This window comes from Onychomys torridus, chromosome 7 (assembly GCF_903995425.1).
Source record: "Onychomys torridus chromosome 7, mOncTor1.1, whole genome shotgun sequence".
In the NCBI taxonomy this organism is placed as follows: domain Eukaryota; kingdom Metazoa; phylum Chordata; class Mammalia; order Rodentia; family Cricetidae; genus Onychomys; species Onychomys torridus.
The window spans coordinates 75124445-75145240 of NC_050449.1; the positions used below are offsets into that span (position 1 = coordinate 75124445).

At 36.8% G+C, this 20796-nt stretch overlaps 1 pseudogene; it reads right to left on the minus strand.

Moving 5' to 3' along the window:
• Positions 1 to 11810: 11810 nt before the first annotated feature.
• On the minus strand, positions 11811 to 15154 carry LOC118587621 (annotated as a pseudogene).
• Positions 15155 to 20796: the final 5642 nt, after the last annotated feature.

A 20796-nucleotide genomic window follows, 5' to 3' on the forward strand; every position in this document is an offset into this window, starting at 1 on the left:
GGAGACCAGTCGACTTAACATTCATATGTCTGTAGATTTGAAAACTAGCCTTGCTACCTTTCTTCTCACTAATTGGTTGCAAACTAAAATTAACAAATTGTTATAAAACCATGAAAAAACTAAGAAATTATGACATTTCTAAATTTAATTATGGTAATGAACTATCTCCATGATAAACTAATTTTATTATAGCAGAGATAAGACTGCAGTGGTTTGGCAATCTATATTCCAAGAACAGAGAAAAGAGGAAAATTAAGATTGCCATATGGGAATTAATTATGAATCTTCTCATAATGGAATAAAGCTGAGATATTCAAAGACATTATGTAACTTGGTGTTATATAATGGATCGCAGGTCAAAATAAGTCTGAAGAAAAAAGAAACATGTCATTTAGCGAGTGAGTGAATGACTTAGGAAAACTGAAAAGATGAAATTGAGAGGCCATGGTGACTGAACACAGCCATGTCACTCAAAGGAGGAGTGTCTGGCCCCATTTTAAGTGGCATCACTGTACATGCAATAGTGTTCCTCTTGTTGAGGCTACTGCATGTTCTTGATTGTCAAATGTCACTCAAATCATCCCTTTGCTCCAAGTTCCTGCTCATTAAGCAGGTATTACATAATGTAACATTCTATTGAGGTAAAAGCACAACTTTTAAAAGTGTGAGCACACCAGTTCTGACAAAACCTGAAAATTAACAAATTGTGTTTGTATCCTGTACAGAATTCCTGAAAACAACTGTTGGTTCCTAAGACAGTATGACTTTGAGGTGCTAGCAGTTATGATCTAAGCATCTAATTTGCCATAGCTTCACGAGGATCAAAGTCACTTTGTAATATCTTTTGCAGCTTCTAGGCAACTTCCATACTTAGTGACCATATTCCCCAATTTTTTAGCCGTATATTGTTAGTCTTCACTGGGACAAGGTATTAGGCATACAGATATGTTGGTATTGTCCTGAATGTATAAGTCTCATTATAGTTTAAATCTTAAACATCCCCTCAAACTTCATGTTTTATAGATTTTGTTTCAGCTGATAATACTGTTGGAGGTTGTAGATATTTTGGTATGTGACAGATGAAAAAAAATCTCATCTTTGGGGGTATTCTGCTTTAGAACATTTTATTAATTACTTTTCTGTTGCTGTGACAGAACATGATGACCAGCTTGTAGAAGATACAGTTTATTTTAATTTACAGTTCCAGGGGAAGAGTCCAATAATGACAGTAAATGAATGGCAATGGGAGCTGAAGCAGGAAACTGAGAGATAGCATCACCAATTGTAAACATGAAACAAAGCAAATTGGAAGTGGGGCTAGATTATAAACTCTCAGTACTCACCACTCATGGCATACTTCCTCTTCCCAGGCTGTACCTTCTAGGTGTTCCAAACATCACCGCCAACTGAGGACCAGATGTGCAGATACTTGAGCCACTGGAAGACACTTTTCATTCAGACCACCATGAACTTATTGGGTTGGAGCCTATTCCTCTCTCTTCTTTATTCTGGATACTGTGAGATGAGCCACTTTTCTGGGACAAGCATCTGTGATGTACAGTTCTGTCTCACCACAGATCTAAAGCCAATATCCATAGACTGAAGCCACAAGCAAAATAAAACTTTGTACCTTTGTGTTCTTTCTGGCAATTGGTCAAAACTGTAGAAGTCTGACCAATACAATTTCTAATGGCAGTTTGGCCTCCAAGACCACCAAATAGTCTTCTGTTTCTAGACGTATTAGATCATTCTCTCAATCTCTCAGGAAAGTATTTCTAATTCTCTTCACTGCTCACAAACTACTTATGTTCAAATCCACAAATCAGTGATGGCCTTTCCTTTTATTACAGAAGCAAAGGATGCATTCCATTTCCTATAATCCATTTGAATTATTTGAATTTACAAGTCTTCCAGGCAAAGAAATCTTCTATTTCAATCTCAGAGACACAATTCTTTCTCTGGAGATCAAATTTATCATAAGTGATTGGAGTCCATCTCCTATTGCATTAAGAATCTATTTGTCATCAACAATCTTATTTTCTTTGAATTAAACCCTGAAGAAACTATCATTCAATATTCTCTTTCTCAACCCAAATAGAACACAAATGGTAAGAAAGCAAATATTATCTCTGCCTCCACATTCCTATAGAGCTACTAAGCCTTCACAACCATGCCTCATCAAAGAGTTTATATCATACACCATCCTTATCCACATCCTCATCTTCCCTTTATCCTCAATCACTTCTCTCATATCTTATTGAAATGTGGAAAAGTAGACTGAGGTTCAGGATCCAGATTCAGATTGGAAATATATGAATTTTCTATTTGTAGATATTATTTGAAAATGTGAATAATTTTAAATTATTCGAAGAGTGAGTGAATGACAAAGAGGATTATCTGGACCGCTCAACAGGGTTATCTAGATATCTTCAAGGGCCATAAACCAAAGACAGAATGTCTGCAGGAGCATACTGCTCTGTATATATTTGAGCATGGTCATGGTATATTCCTGAGGTCCTTCCTGGAACTGAGAACAGCAGGGTGTCTAAGATAGTGGCCCTACCCTAAGATGGGATCTATATTGCCTTCCATTTCACTATGGTCTTGTATATTGTCTTTATTACATTGTGATATGTCTCCTGATTTCCTTATTTCTCTAGGACTTTTATCATGAAGAGGTGTTGGATTTTGTCAAAGGTCTCTTCTATACCTAGTGAAATGATCATGGTGATCCTGTCCTTTAGTATATTTATATGGTAGATTGTATTTATTCACACACTCATACACATATATATATAATATATATAATTCTGTCTCTCTGGGATGAGGGTAACTTGACCATGTTGAATGATTTTTTTTTAAAGATTTTAAAAATATTTTTATGTGAGGGCATTGGTTCCTCTAGAACTGAAGTTACAGGTAATTGTAATTCACCATGTTGGTGCTGGGAACTGAACCTGAATCTTCTGCAAGAATTGTCAGTTCTATTAACCTTGGAGTGATTTCTCTAGATCCTGTGGTTACAGACCTTTTTTGTGTGCTTTTGAATTTAGTTTTTAAATATTTTATTGAGAATATTTGGATCTATGCTTATCAGGGAGACTGGATTATAATTTTCTTTTTGTTGTTGTGTCTTATCCGATTTAGGTATCAAGTGTAATGCTAGATTCATATAAAGAACTTGGAATCATTCTCACCTCTTCTACTTTATAGAACAGTTTGGGAAACATTTATTTTAGTTCTTCCATAGAGGTCTGGTAGAATTCTGTGGTAAATCTATCTATCTGTACCTAGACCTGTTTGTTTTTTATTATTGTTGTTTATGGGATTACTTTATTGTTCTCTCAGTTTAATTGCTGGTGCTGGATCTGTGTATGGCTTCTTATTTTAATATTGGTATGCCATATGCATTAAAAAATTCACCCATTTCTTTTAGATATCTTAATTTCATGGAATAAAGGTTTTAGAACTACGTCCTAGATTTTTTCTTTCCTTTTTTTTCAGTTTATACTTTTATTCATTTTACATACCAACCATCGTTCCCCTTCCTCCCCTCCTCCTGTCCAGTCTACCTCCTTTAACCTACCCCCCACCCACTACTCTGAACCAATCTCCATCCATTCATCAGAAAGGGTAAGGCCTCCAATGGTGAGTCAATAATGCCTAGCATGTTAAGTTGAGGTAAGACTAAGCCCCCTCCCCAGTAAACACTGAGCAAGCCATCCCACTATGAGGAATGAGCTTCAAAAAGCCAGCTCATACACCAGTGATAGATCCTGGTCCCATTGTCAGGGGTTCCACATGGATTCTCTTGGTGTCTGATGTAATATTTCCCTTTTCATCTCTGATTTTATTAATTTTGGTTTTAATCTTTCATAGTTTTGGTTGATTTAGATAAAAGTTTGCCAATCTTGTTAATCTTTTCAAAAAACCAACTCATTTCATTTATTCTTTGTGTTTTTTTCATTTATGCTTGTGTCATGACTTCCCCTATTTTCTTTCTTATTTCTCTGTACCTCTTGTGGCAGAGGCTAGGGTCACAGTGAGTGCAGGGCAGGGCTCCCCATAGAAGGTGATCATAACTATGGACGATCCTCTAGTGGCCTGAAGTAATTTTTAATTGCACAATAATAATCTATGGTTAGAGTTCACTTCAGCATTCTGTGTGATACTCTTTTTCTTTCTTTTTCTTTTTTTAGATTTCCTTACATGATTTAAAATGTTATAGTGAGTACTCATAGGCATTTCAGTGTTTGCATTTTGATTATTCAAGTGTAGAAATATTACGTCAGTAAGAGTGGTAATTATGAGTTTAAAAAAAGTATTTTTACAGCAAAAAGAAAAATCTAACACCCTGAGAAGCAAGGTAAATGCATGAAATTTAGTGCTTTAAAATCTATTCTGAACATTAGCTGTTAATAATAATTTATGCACAAAATGTTGTGTAAGATCTTCTTACACTCACCCAGAATGCTATGAACAAAACAAAAACAAAAAGCAAAGCGTCTGGAGTCTGTAGGCAGTAACTGAGATATTGTGGCTTTCTCTCATAGTTGTAGCTGGAGTTTTCTCCAGTCCTGCCTGGCCCACAGTCAGGACAAATCTCTCTCACCCACCAGTCCCGCAGCGGCTCAGACACAACCACGTAAACACACAGAGATTTATGTTACTTATAAACTGTATGGTAGTGGCAGGCTTTGTGCTAAACTGTTCTTATATCTTAAATTAACCCATTTCTATTAGTCTATAAGTTGCTATGTGGCTCGTGGCTTACCTGTCCCTTACATCTCCCTTGACATGGCTGCCGCTGGCAGTGTCTCTCTGCCTCTGTTTTCCACTTCCTAGAATTCTCCTCTCTCCTTGTCCTGCCTATAATTCCTGCCTGGCTACTGGCCAATCAGTATTTTATTTATTAATCAACCAGAGAAACACATTTAACATACAGAATATCCCACAGAACATAATGGTTCAAGAGCTGCTGTGAAAAACAGAACTCCTAAGGGCATGCTATCAAAATTACAACAAATTATCACTCACTTTCCTTGTTACCAGAGAAAAAACACTCTGGTGAGATGGCTAAATTTTTTGTGCAAGAGCAGCTATGAAAATGTTGTATTTAGACTTACCTCATGTTCACTGAATGCATTTGCTTGGAAACAATAGCAGTTGTTCAATCTGAATGTCAGAGAATGGTCTTGGTGAATCACCTCACAATTTAGATTCCTAGTAATAATGAAGGGATGATTGATAAATAATGTGGAAAATAGATTTAATTTTAAAGTTACCAATGTTGACATGGTAAGTAACTAAGTACAACAATTACTATTTAGGCGTGCTACTACTTACAAATTTAACTAACATAATATACTCTAAATTGTCAATAATCTACCCCATAAATTCATATGTAAATGTGGAGGAAGTGCTGAAAGTATATCAGTCTTACTTTGAAGTTCATAAAATCTTTATGTGAAAAAGTCACTGACGCAGTACTTTGGGGATATTACATTCTGAGCTAATATTAATAGCTTGAGTGAAATATTGGAATATTTGACAAATATAGCATATCAAATCTATAATCACTGCCAGAGGGCCTGTGAGAGTGTTTCCCCATCAATCTAATAAAATTGACCATAAAAGACAAAATTCATAAAATGCCACAGAACTGACTTTGCAGTCCTCTGTAAAAAAAAAAAAAAAAAAAAAAAAAGATTTAAAAAAAATTTTAGTAGGTTTTTCTTTTTCTTTTATTAAGAAAATTTTATTCATTCCACATACCAATCACAGATCTCCCCCCCTCCTCATCCCTTCTTCTGCTCTCCTCCAGCTTTCCCTCCAACCTCGAGCCCACTCCCCATCCCCTCTGAAAAGGTAAGGCCTCCCATGGGGAGTCAGCAAAGCCTGGCACATTCAGCTGAGGCAGGTCCAAGCCCCACCCCCTAAATCAAGGCTGTGCAAGGTGTTCTGCCATTCTAATGTGACATAATAAATATTTTGTCTGCTCTTTGGAAGCTTATTTAAGATGAAAAGTGTTAACACAGACTACAGTTCATATAACAAAAAAGTGAGTTTGTAGTTGCTTTTACACAAGGTCTTCATGTAGCTCAGTCTGCTCTAAAATTTACTATATAGTGCAAGATGTCCTTGACTTCCTGGTTATCATTTCTACCCACCTGAGCAAATGAATGAATGAACAGGTACATGTGACCACACCCAATGTGAAGGTTTCAATTTTTTGGTGGGGAATGGTAGAGGGTGGCAGTATTAAGTTTAAAGTTCAGCTTGCTAGATTTGGTTCTTTCCTTCCACCATATGGGTCCCAGTGATCAAATTTGAGTCATCGGTTTGGTGGCAAGAGCCATGATTGACTAAGCCATGTCATTAACCAAAACATTATTTTTAATGGCATTTGTTATTTTTTAAATATCTTACTAGTAGTTGGAGAGATGGCTTGTTGGCTAAGAACACTAGTAGAGGACCTGGGTTTTGTTCTTAGCTCACAGTGGTAGCTCACAACCATTTGGAACTCCAGTACCAGGGGGTCTGATTCCCTCTTCCAACTTCTGCAGAAATCAGGCATGCACATAGTATTCAAACAAATTTTCAAACAAAGCACTTATATATATAAAACAAAACAAATCTAAAAAACTTTTTAAAAATCTTAGTCTATTTATATTTTCTACTATGAGTAATTATTTAAAATCCAATTTAATAATTCATTTCTTAAATATACTGACTAGAAACAATTTTAAAAATCGATCTTAGTGCCTTGACCTTGCAGTTTTTCAAAACTCCTCTCCCTACTCTGCAATGTTTGAGTGAATCCAGGGTTTTAGTTCATGCGAGAACTCTGCACCCTCAGCTTCATCCACGGCCTTTGTCCATTTTTTTCTCCTTTTAGTAAAAAGCTTTTATTGTTTTAGCCATCTCTTCTTTCTTGACATTCTCTTCTTTGGATGCTTATTTGGACAGTTCATTTTTTAAATAGAAGTTTGTAGTCATCCATCATTTGATTTTAATCACAACTGTACATATTTCATATTATTTCATCTATCTTTATATATATATATATATTGACCTGTTCTTCTGTGAGCTGTCATTAATCAAATTGCATTTCTGGCTGTCTGCAAATGGAAATAAAGGAGAAAATAAGTTCCTTGGTTCACCTTTCCCACTTATTATTGCTCCTGCCTTCAAGCAAGCAAATCAGGGGCAACCTTTGATCATTTTCCTTTCATCTCACTTGGCTAAATTTGCTTTCCCTTCAGCAAACTTCTGAAATATATCCCTTTGTCCATAAGGCTGTCATAAGGAACATTTTACACATAATATGGTGTTACTATTTTGGCTTTTTTTTCTTCATGCTATACATCCTTGAATATAAATAAAACATCCTATCATTTTCTCATTACATCAACCATTCAACTAATTTCCTTAGTCAGTCTTTCAGATTACCATTGCGATCCTATTTTTTCATTTTTCTACTCTCTTTATAAACATTTTTAAAGAAATATTTATATTTTACTGAAAATAGATTTTTCCCCACATATTATATCTTTATTATGGTTTCCCCTCCCTCTACTCCTCCTAGTTTTGCCCCACATGTTCTCCCATCTGGATCCACTCTCTTCCTGTCTCTCATTAGACAACAAACAGGCTTCTAAGAAATAATAATAAAATACAAATATAATAAGATAAACACAAGCTAACACACCAGAATAGGACAAAACAAAGAAACAGAGTGAAAAGAGCCCAAGAAAAAGCACAAGAAATTGAGACCTACTCTTTCGCCCACTTAGAAATCCCATAAAGACACTAAACTGGAAGCCATCACTTATACACAAAGGATCTGAAAGGCCATTGTAAGGGAAACAAGCCCCCCCCCCCACTAGCTCTGCTAATTGCAGATTCAGTGGGAAATACTGCACTCTGCCCCCACACCCCATATCAGAAAAGTTAGCCCACCATAATGTGCTAACAGGATGCTTGCCAAATAACCCCTGGGGTTGTGTTTGCAAGATAAATTGCTTAAGAAGAATGCTTGCCAAATAACCCCTTGCTAGATAAGCTTGGAATTCGTTTACCTACCCAGACTCTGAGAAAAGACCGTAGAGACATCTGGCGTCTAGATGTCTACACTCTGGGTGACCCCACTCCCCTGCCCTGGTAGAACTGCCTCATAAAAGGCCTGTGAGCCTTAAACTTGGGGTCACCAGCTACTCCTTGCACTGGTGACCCACGAGCTCGTGCTAAAAATAAAAAGCTTCATTTGTGACCCCATATTGGAGTGAAGCTCTCTGTTTTGTACGTCGACCCTAACAGATCTACAGGGTAAAAGGAGAAAAGAAAAAAATAAATAATGCAAAATATGATAAGATAAAACATCCATTAACACATCAGAACTGAGCAAAACAAAAAGAATGAAACTCAAGAGAAAGCACGAGAAACAGAGCCATTAGTTCACCCACTCAGGAATCCCATCGAACAGGAAGCCACAATATATACATGAAGGAACTGTAGGGCAAAAGAAAATAAACAATTAGATGTGTATTTAAAAGAAACATGTAGTACATAGAAATATAATATATAAATACATATATACATATATTTTTTAAAAGAAGGAAGAGCTCTGACACAACATTATAAGACAACAAACCACTAAAGATGCCAATGAGTGTAACGAATCTTTCTCTGTCCAGTCAGCTCTCAAATAATGACATGGAGACTTACTGTTATGAAAGCTTGACCTTAGCTTAGGCTTGTCTCACCAGCTATAATAACTTAAATTAACCCATTTATTTTAATTTATGTGCTGCCAAGTGGCTCATGGCTTTTATCTCACCTCCTATATGTCCTGCTTCCTTTGTGTCCAGCTGGCAACTCCCTCTTTTTCCTTCCCCAAGACCTCTCTGTCCCCAGAAGTTCCACCTCACTTCTTCCTGCTTAGCTATTGGCCATTCATTTCTTTATTAAACCAACCACAGTGGCACATCTTCACACAATGTAATGAAATATCTTACAACAATTGAGTTCATTTTTGGGGCGGGGGGCATCTAATTCTTGGCATGCAGCCTATCCTTAAAAGTCCTTTTTTAGCCCAGTGAGACTCCCTTGGAAGAAACTTAATTTTCATTTGCAAGTGATTATCAATTAGAGATAGCTTGTAGGTTAGTTGTGGGACCTTGGATCCACTTTTCTTCTGAGCTCTGGGACCCCATCTGGTGCAGACGTGTATAGGCACTGTGCATGCTGCTCAGAGTTCATATGTATATTATATATTGATCCTGTTTATTTCAAAGGCTTTGTTGCTTTGGGGCTCTGCATTCCTGCTGGCTTTTACATTGTTTCTATTTCCTCTTACACAGGATTTTCTGAGCCCTGAGGGGAGGAACTTGAAGAAGCCACCCCATTTAGGCCTTAGTGTTCCAAGGTCTCTTATTCTCTGCATATTGTCTGGCTGTGGATCTCTGTATTTGTTCCCATCTGTTACAGGAAGAAGCTTTTCTGATGATGGCTGAGCAAGATCTGATCTATGAGAATAGTAGAATGTCACTAAGTCATTTTATTGCTACATTTTTATTTTGTTTTGTTTTTAAAACAGTGGTATTTAGTTTCACCCTATGTCCCACGGCAATCTAATCTAAGGTTCTTTTCCGTAGGATAATGCTCTTAGAGATAATGCTTGTAAAGATTTGTCACTCAAATTGGTTTAATAAAATGCTGTTTGGCCAGTAGCCAGGAACTATAGGTGCAGTGACCAGACTAGGAGAATTCTGGGAAGAGGAAGGGTGGGGTCAGGAGAAGCCAGGCAGCTGTCCAGGGAGCAAGATGCTAGCAGACTGGTAACGCCATGGCCATACAACAATACATAAATAGAAATGGGTTAATTTAAGTAGTAAGAGCTAATTAGTAATAGCCTGAACTTTTCAGTGAAGCAGTTTGTAATTAATATTATGCCTCTTAGTGATTATTTTAGAAGCAACTGCAGGACAGTGTGGGACAAAGAGAAGTCTCCATACAGTTCTTAGTCACACAAGCAATGTCAGGTATGGGTTTCATGTTATGGAGTGAGCCTTAACTCAAACCAGCTATTGGTTGGTTACTCCCTCAAGCTTTGTACCACCACTGCACTAGCATATTTTGCAGGCAAGTAAGTCATCACTGTAGATCGAAGGGTTTGTGGTTGGTTTCAGTTGGTGTTTACTTTCTCCTGTGGAGCATGCAGAATACTTTTCTGTATCAAAGATCCTATCACATACTGGTGATATGTAGGCCCCTGCTCAAATTCTCCATGTTCAATAGATTGTGTAGGTGTTGTCTTCAGCAATAAGGCTTTGCCATCAGTTTGTAAAGTGCAACACACAGCCTTGGCAATAGCCTGGTTTGTTTGGAAGCTCCCATGGGACCCCTTTGGCCAACATCCCAATTGGATGTAACCCAAATCCCAGTTCATTTGGTGACAAGAGACAGCCAGTTGGGGCTCTGTCTCCCCCACTATTCAGTGATTTCTTTTAAACTGCCTTTATATCTATATGTATTTTAGGAAACTTTTACTGTATTAAGTTCCCATACTACCTCTCAAATGACCCTTAATTCTACCTCTCTCCCTTATTCCCTCCCTTGTTCCACTTTCTTCCCCTCCTCCACTTGCTCCTCCTCTTTTGGTCCCATTTCCCCATCCATCCATAACTATCTATTCTCCTTCTCTGTACTAGGAATGTTTATGTGCCTCCACTACCCTGTCTCTTACTCCACACTTAATGTCTGTGGTTCTATGGATTGTAATTTGCTTATCATTTAATTAACAGCTAATATCCAAATATAAGCAAATACATATCATATTTGTCTTTCTGCATCTAGATTACCTCATTCAGGATTATTTTTCTAGTTCCATTCATTTATTTGTAATAGAATTTCATTTTTTTAACAGCTGAGTAATACTCTAATATGTAAATGTACCATATTTCCTTTTATCCATTCATCTGTTGAGGAACATCTAGGTTGTTTCAAACTTCTGGCTATTATGACTACAGAAGCAATGAATATAATGGAGCAACTGACTGAGTGGTAGGATAAAGTTTCCTTTGGGTATATGCCCAAGAGCAGTATTGCTGGATCTTCAGGTATATTACTTTCCATATCCCTGAGGGTCCTCCACACTGATATCCTAGTGGCTGTACACATTTCACTCCTACCAAAAATGAAAGAGTGTTCCCCTTATTGAATTTTTTATAATTGTGTAGAAATTGCCATTCATTTTTACTATATTGTTTTTATTTTAGTCAGTGTAGATTCCATTTACTTTCTTTGTGCCTATTATTTCCATTAAATGCATTAAAATTGCTTGAAATTTAATATATTTTCCACCATTTATTTCACCAAGCACTTTATAGGAAATAAGTCATCTAAATGATACAGACAATTGTTCAGATAATTCTTTAAAATTCTAAATATTTTGTTGGTTTTATTAAGTGAATTAGATTTTTTATTAGTTCTTTTATTTTCAATATTATGGCATAATCACATCATTTACCCCTTTTCTTTCAAGCTCTCCACATACCCCCAACTTGCTCTCATTCAAAGTCATGGCCTCTTTTTTTAATTTTATTTTTTTGAGTACAGTGAACTTTATTGATGGTGTTCAAGAGAGTAGAGCTCCCTAAGTCCCTCCTGTTGTTCTGGGGGTCTAGGATGGAAACTGGGAGGGAGAAGGATGCTCAGTGTTGGGGGCTGAGATGGGACAGGAACTGATCAGCAGTCAAAGGTCTCTCTCTTGCTGTCCTTGCTGGAGTGGGTGGTCCAGGGCAGGCTTCTTACTCTTTGGAGGCCATGTGGGCCATGAGGTCCACCATCCAGTTGCTGTAGCCATATTTATTGTCGTACCAGGAAATGAGCTTCAGAAAGTTGTCATTGAGAGCAATGCCAGCCCCAGCATCGAAGGTGGAAGAGTGGGGAGTCGCTGTTAAAGTCACAGGAGACAACCTGGTCCTCAGTGTAGCCTAGCATGCCCTTTAGTGGGCCCTCAGATGCCCGATTCACCACCTTCTTGATGTCATCATACTGGGCAGGTTTCTGCAGGCAGCATGTTGGATCCACAACAGACACATTGGGGGTAGGAACATAGAAGTCCATGCCTGTGAGCTTCCCATTCAGCTCTGGGATGACCTTGCCCACAACCTTGGCAGCACCTGTGGATGCAGGGATGTTGTTCTGGGCAGACCCATGGCCATCATGCCACAGTGTCCCAGAGGGGCTATTCACAGTCTCCTAGGTGGCAGTGATGGCGTGGACTATGGTCATGAGTCCTTCCACAATGCCAAAGTTGTTATGGATGACCTTGGCCAGAGGGGTTAAGCAGTTGGTAGTGCAGGAAGCATTGCTGACAATCTTGAGTGAATTGTCATACTTCTCATGATTCACACCCATCACAAACATGGGGGCATTAGCACAAGGGGCAGAGATGATGACCCTTTTGGCCCCACCCTTCAAGTGATGGCCTCTTTTTTTAAATACTATTGTTACATACATATATTTGTATACTTACACACACACACACACACACACACACACACACACATATATATATATATTCCTAAATATAACCCGCTCAGTCTGTATAATGCTATTAGTGTGTATGCTTTCAAAGCTGACCATTTGATATTGGATACCCAATTGGTGTGTTCTTCCCTGAGGAAGACTATTTTTTCCACTCTCAGACTTCCTTAGTTGCCTGTAGTTTTTTTGTGTAGGGTTGAGGCCTTGTGGTCTTTCCTGCATCTATTTGATACATCAGTTACTCTTGTACTTGTTTAGTACATGTTTAGGTAGTCATGTTGGTGAATACATTGTTTGAGTGAAATAAATAAACATAAAGTAAGAATTCTTCATGAAAGAAGTAATAAAATAGTTTATCTTGAGATAAATATGAGTGACCATATTCTGAAAACATTGGTTCAGGTTAGTTTAAATGAAATATTTCACCATGGAATAGGTTACATTAACATTTATAACCATGGAACAAAGGTCATAAATCAATATTTTTGACATACATTGGTAGGACTATTATTTATGCAAATTACAGAAAAATGGGAAAATAGTTTTAACAGGTGTTTTAGGGATTATTACACATTCTTAATTTCAGGGATGATGGATAATTTAATTGTTAAATAAGTAAGCTTCACAATATATTTTGAGAGTTTTCCTTAATACATATGAGGATGTTACATCAATTTAGAGGTAAATGGCCACAAAAAGGACTAAGATAGACCAAGACAATTTTGACTGTTTACCTACAATATTCCATATTTTCACAGTTACTTTAGCCAAGGTCAGACAGTCTTCAGGTCTTTTACTATAGACATGACTTTTGATAGAATGTTATCTTCTCCAGTTTATTCTTACATACTCTGGGGCTTTGAGATGTTGGTAGAACTGGGAAAAAAGTTTCTTCAGAACTGCCTTTATTCTTGTTCTTATCAAAGAGAAAATTTTATTTCTGTAGTTACAAATAGAAACAAAAGGAATAAAAGACTATACACAGAATGAGAAAATATTGAAATTATTATAGCACATGAAGCTGTGTATTTAAGTTTCTAAAAATAAGCCATGGAGTAATGGGCACCATCTTTAAAGAAATATGGTTTTACCTTAAAATAATTGTTAAATAAGTAGCTGGAAGTAACTATTTAATTCAGTTTTTTAATTCATACACAAACAGACACACACTTTGAGTTCAATGTGTAAATTAGGCTAAGGGAAGGCGTCCTCTGACTACTCACTTAAGTTTAACAAGTTTCCAGATGCAATTTCAATAATCTACCCTCTATGATTTTTTTTTAATTTTTAAATCAGTTTGTAGTTTCTTATACATACATCTGTTTATTTTTAAAGATAGAAAGAAACAAGTGAGGAGAAAAAATTCCAAACTTCTGACTCATTTTCAGAATCATGACACCAAGAAATATGTTTGTGTGAAGGCTTTTTAAAAATTTATCCACAGCTTATTGTAGAATGGGACTTGTTGATGATTACATTATAGATTAATAAAAAGGAGGAAATTAAAAAGTGGCTGTTTTTGCTCTGTCTTCAAAGAATCACTAAGATAGAATGAACTTGAAGAATTTCTTTCTAATTGTACCCAAAAACTTCTCAACAAGAAAATTATACCTGGTATTGGAAATCTAGCCAAATCTAGCTAGTAAATTTATGACCTTGGAAAAAAACTACAACCACCACTTTACCAAATCTGCACAATATCTCACTATATTCTAAGTATTTGTCCTTATACCTACAGGTAAGTGGAGTCCTCATGTATCAAAGAAACTTCTTGTAATAGATGAAGTTCATTACAGAAAACCACAACCTTCAAATGCAGAATTGTATGCCCAGTCTCAAAGGATGAATCTAAATGCAACCCAAGTCTCAGGAATCATTGCCGAAGAGAGATCAGAAAGTTTCTAACAGTCACTTGATCAGGGAGTTTGCTATTAGACTGTGTCTCTTCATAGTCTCAGAAGCTAACACCCATGAAGTCTCACTAATACGACAGCCTAATTATGAACAAAATAAAGACAACAAAAATAGACAGGCTATAATATATGTGGGGGTGCATGGAGGCAGGAAGCTCACAAGGCCTGAACACTATACAAAGAACCACAGGCCATTAAGGAATACTGAGAGTGGGAGAAATAGCTGAGACAACATACATGCAAGTAACATTACATGGTTCAGGAACGTTGTATTATATATTTAAGGACATCTACAAATCCACTCAGATAAACATGTATCTAAGAACAATTAATGAAAAAGGAGACCATTGATTTGAAAGAGAGTAAGGTAGGATATATGGGAGCATTTGGAGGGAAAAGGAAAGGGGAAATGTTGTAACCATATTATAAGCTGAAAAAATTAAAGAAATAATTTTTAAAAAAGATCATTTTCTCAAAATTGATCATTCACCTAGGTCCTAAGTCACAAAACAAAGTTTGTTGTGTTGCTAAACAGGTTTACACACATGGTTTTGTATGCTTATTATTCATTAGATTAAATTTCATCCTTGATTTCACAAGGAAATAACATAGGCTTACACATTCATTAAATCTCTACGGGGGAACACAGTTTTAGCAAATGCAAACTGAATAATTCCACCATTGTCCATAGGCTTAAAGAGTTGACATTTTTTGGAAGCTGACAACATTTTACAACCTTTCAACCCACAAAATAACATAATTGTAACTGTTTGCATAGATAAATGTGAATTATCCCAAATAATTCCTAGAAGGAGCAGAAAGAAAGATTTTAAGTGCCAGAGGTGGTGGGTGACTACAAAGACAGAATGGTTTCTGGACACAGCAAAACAGTTGCATGTGCGAATGCAGAGCAGTTGTGACAGCAAGCACATGACCAATGAAAGCACAAGACAGTGAAGGGAGACTAACAGGAAGTCCAATCACTAACTGGGGAGCCAGTGGCAAGTTATTGCTGCTGGGTGAAGAGTCTGTTTTCTTTAAGAGGCCTTACTAAGTCAACCAAGCCCCCGTGGAAGGCCACACGTGCCAGCATATATAGGCAGAATAACTAGGACTTGAGATGTAAAAAAAAAAAGGAAGAGGACACACAGTTGCATGTTGGAAGATGATTGGAGAATGAATTGGGAAAGGAAGAGTGTATGATACATTGCATAAACTTCTCAGAAAATTGATAACAAGTGGGAAAAAAGTTCAGAGAACAAAACAAACTCACCTCCAAGGGACTATGCTTCCAATAATCACTTACCAATCTGCGAGTCCTTCAGAGACTCAAAATAAAAAACACAAACTACTCTTGAGAAACATTCTTCCCTTGGCCCATATAATGGTGATATTTGGATAAAGTAATGAATTGAAATGTATGGGTATAGATAAAAAATATGGGGACACTTATATATGAGACTGGTGGTACAAAGAAAATTCTACACTAGAATTAAGTATCTTCTAATTTGAGTTTGTCCTCTAACTAGAACTTTGCTTTAGATAAAACTAGGTCTACAATGTTTGATATACTGGGACTTTAATTATTTTTGTCTTTTTCTTTGTTTCACTTACACAGGAGCATATAATTAAGTTCACAAATAGTTGATGAACTGATGAACAAAGGGGATTGCAACCTGAGAATCAAAAAATTTGAGTAGACTTCAGGGGAACTAGAATTGGCACCAAAACAAAACAAAACAAATTCAGGAGAAGCTTCTCCTTAGACTCCAGCTTGGTGCTTCATCTGTTTCAACATAATAGCACTTCCCCCCAAGTGCTTCTTCGGTAATCAGCTGCACACACTGAAGTTCTAAAATTCAAACACTTCTGTTATGAAAGACAGGATAGAGTTGTCATCAGAAAGTATCATTTAGCTCAATTCAAGACTTTAATGTATTTTTTATGGTTTATTATTTGTTCATTTTTTTTCACATTTTGTTTGTGTGCATGTATATGTCAATGTGAGTATATTAGGTCAGAAGAGGGCACTGGATCTCCTGGAGCAGAAGTTACAAGCAGTTGTGACTGCCCAACATGGGTACAAGGAACTGAACTTAGGTCCTCTGAAAGAGCAGTAAGTTCTCCTAACTACTTACACATGTCTATAGACTAATGATGTCTTATTTTTCTAAGTGCCTCCCCTACATGCTTTGCTCCATAGCAGTCAGACTCCATAAAAAGTATGCAGTATTATTGGTGACTGTTTAAGGCCTTGGCTAAATGGATCCTTTTTTACCTTGTCATGAGCTAAACCAGCAGCAATAACATGCTCTAGCCTACAAAGAAAAAAATCAAGAAACATTTGGGTACTTATTATTCATATCATTTACCATTGAAAATGCCAGAACGTTAAATTGGCTTGGCATTTAAAACATGACTAGGGATGAATACTTTCTGAATTACTTTTTTCTTGCATCCTTGGCTTCTTTTTCTATATAATAGATAAATTTTGTGTGGGACTTTTCAATTTTATTTTAAAATGTAGACAAATAGACAAGTAGAATTGATTCAAATAGAATTGCACTCATTTGCTCACATTTCAGTTTTGAAGAGGTGATGCTGGGTAAAGAACATGGATTTTCTATTAATTCTTTTGATGAGTTAGTATGAATGTGTGCTGGGAATGAAAACTAATAGAATATGAGGAACATAGCATGTCTGCATAATTTTTTAACTTTATTAAAATATATAAAGTGTTTACAAATGTCTGGCTATGGCTATGAAACTTGTTCTCTTTATGGTTTTGAAAATGAAGAATGAAGTCATAGTGACAAAGTTATGGATGTTTGGTACTGACAGACCTGAAGAATAAGTGTAGATTTCTATGTCTTTGATATTTTAGGAATTTGAGAAAACTTTATTTCTATTTTTTATTAAGAAATGTTTTATTCATTTCACATACCAAGCACAGATTCCCCTCTCTTCCCTCCTGTCCCCCTAGCCTTCTTCCCCAACCCACCCCCATTCCCTCCTCCAAAGAGGTAAGGCCTCCCATGGGGAGTCAGCAGAGCTTGTTAAGTTTAGTTGAGGCAGGTCCAAGCCCTTCCCACTGCATCAAGGCTGTGTAAGGTGTCCCACCATACATAGTAGGCCTCCAAAAAGTCAGCTCATGCACCAGGAATGGATCCTGATCCCACTGCCAGTGAGTCCCTTAAGCAGATCAAGCTACACAACTGTCTTCACCTATGCAGAGGGCCTAGTCCAGTCCCATGGAGGCTCCACAGCTGTTGGTCTAAAGTTCATGAGTTTCCAACAGCTTGGTTTGGCTGTCTCTATAGGTTTCCCCATCATAAAGGGGTTTCCCTTGCTCATAGAATCCCTCTTCCCTTTCTTTGACTACACTGAACTTGATAGAGGAGAAAGTAGGAAGTAGTCTAGAATGCATTGGCACAGGAGATCACTTCCTAAATATAGCACCAGTAGCACAGACACTGAGAGCAATTAATAAATGGGACCTCCTGAAACTGAGAACCTTCTGTAAGGCAAAGGACACAGTAAATGACAGCCTACAGAATGGGAAAAGCTCTTCACTAACCCCATATCTGACAGAGGGTCGATCACCAAAATATATAAACAACTCAGGAAACTAGACATCAAAATACCAAACAATCCAATTAAAAAATGGGCTACAGAGGTAAACAGAAAATTCCCAATGGAAGAATATCAAATGGCCAATGGACATTTAAGAAAACATTTTTTGTTTTTACTCAATTGTGAGAATGCTAAATAATAACACACTATATTACATACTATTTGTTGTTAATTCCATCTAAATTGTTTTATATTATTATATCTTTTAATTTTTAGAAAATGATTTCATCTCTAAATTCTGATCCTAACACATACTGACTTTATTAATATTGATCCATGCCACAAAGCAACTCACATTTTTTAATCTGTCTATAATGCAACTCTAGACTCCTTTGTTTCTTATGGTTCAGTAGCATAAGAACTGCATGGGTGCTGGGGGGGGGGGGGTGGCTCACGCCTTTAATCCCAGCACTTGGGGAGACAAAGCAGGCAGATCTCTGCGAGTTCAAGTCCAGCATGGTCTACAGAGCAAGATCCAGGATAGGCACCAAAACTACACAGAGAAACCCTGTCTTGAAAAACCAAAAAAGAAAAAAAGAAAAGAAAATGTAAGAAGAAGAACTATATGGGTATGGAGTCTATTTAAATACAGCATCTCGGGTCCAGCCTCTGAGTGCTTTATTGAATGAGAGATGGGAAGCGTGTGGCTCTCATAAGCCCTCATATGTGTTCAGAGTGTTTACACCATCATAAGACATCACTGTACAAATGAAGCCTTGTGGAAACCGAGAGGATAAACTGCATGACCCGAGGTAGCAAAGCCATTTTTTTTTTTCCAAGCTAAAACAAGTATCCTGAAGGTAGCTGATTTATTTTAAATTTAAGCAAGATTAATCAAAATTTAATTAAAGTTCTTGCCAAGAACGAGGCTGGTGTGTGTCTAGTTTTGAATTTTTCCAAAGAGCTTCTTTTAGAGCTTCTTATCACCATGTGTGGACATACTCTTCCCACGATGCTTGTTTGGATGTCAGAGAATGGCTTTCAGGCATCAGTTCTGTCCTTACCCTCTAGGTTCTAGGACTTCCACTCAGCTCCTTATGCTTGTGTAGTGCAGGCTTTTAACCTCCTGAGCTGTTTTGCGGCCCTAGCCTCTCGCCATTAGATGGGCCCTATGTATGTCTTTTATCCTTTATTCTTTATTACAGTCTGTCTACTGATATGGCACTTCATTTCTATATCTCAATTCAAAGTAACAAATCTTTGCTGTCTACAAAGAGCAATGTGCGACCCTAAGACATACACTTATTCTGTCTCCTTTTTATATTTTAACAGAAACACTTTTCTTTGATCCTATTTTGTCTTAATTTATAGCTGAAAACAAATGAGAAGTATATCTCGTCAAACTTGATATTAAAAATAAATGACTAATCATATTTCATGTTCAATAATTTTATATTTTGGATTGACTCCATAAATTAATTAGCTATTTAGGCTATATAAAGCCTTAATGTGTTGAGTTATGAATTTTTAATATAGCAATTTTTCTGTTCAATTATAATATGCTTCTGGCAATAATTTTTGGAGGTGTAGGGAGCATTTATATCTGCTTTTCTTTCCTGTTGTCCTGTTCTAATTTTAGAAATTATCCCAGAGATCGTAACTTCTAATATAAGTTTTTCTCATGGAAATAACAAATAATTCTTTTGGATGCCTTTGCTGGGGAAAAATGGATAAATAATCACCTAGAATCTACAAATAGGAACGATTCTATCTACTTCCCCTCTAGTGCCTATATACTCTTTTGATGTGTGTTCACATACTGCCGACAGTTTTACTGAACAAGGACCATGGTCACTCTGCTGAAATTCTAAGTAGCAAGAGGGCAACATGTCTGACTGATTTTTCAGTGACAATGAATATCTTTCCCATGTGCCAGACTCTTCACTATGAGCCCTATGGGAATATCCTCATTTAATGTTCATATCAATCCTATTCTATTTTTCACCTTCTATATATGAACCCTTAAACTTCGGAGACACTAATTGACTTTCCCTAGGAAATTTTGTCAGGAAGTCACAAAGCTAGTATTTGAAGGGAATTCATTGGATTCTAGAATACACAGTTTTAAACACAGCACTTAATTGACTGGTCAGTATAGGCCACATGACCTTCATAAATCTTAAATAATGCATGTACAGAAATGAATAGTTAATTGGATAGAAGACATGTATACCTTCAGCTTAAGGGAGCATTGGTTTTCAGAAGCATTTTGCCCTCCCCATAAAGCATTTGTGTCTCATCACTCACGTTCTAAAGATGTCTGGACAAGAATTAATATAATCAACAAAGGTATAGAGGTGTCCTTAACATTGTTAGTGTTCTAGTAGCTTTTTCAATTTCCACCTTTATTTCTTATAACTCATCATCAAAAACTCTAGTGGTTTTCTTAACTTTATTTGAGGAATACATTTGCATATATTTGCAAATAGATAGTATATGTCTTAAAAGAAAAAAATCAACTTGGAGCAAATCCAAATATTAATATTTCCAAAGATTTGATTAGAAAAGTAGTTTCCCAATTATTCTTAGTCATTTTTTCAAAGATACCTGCAAAAATATTTCAATTTATAGTTGCCTGCTGTTTCTCTCCTTTGCAGAAGTACTGAAATAAGGAATACACTCCTGACTGGTATCTGTGCCACACAGAACTGGTAAAGATCATTACGGATCTCAGAGGCTTTAGTTACTAGGACAAGGG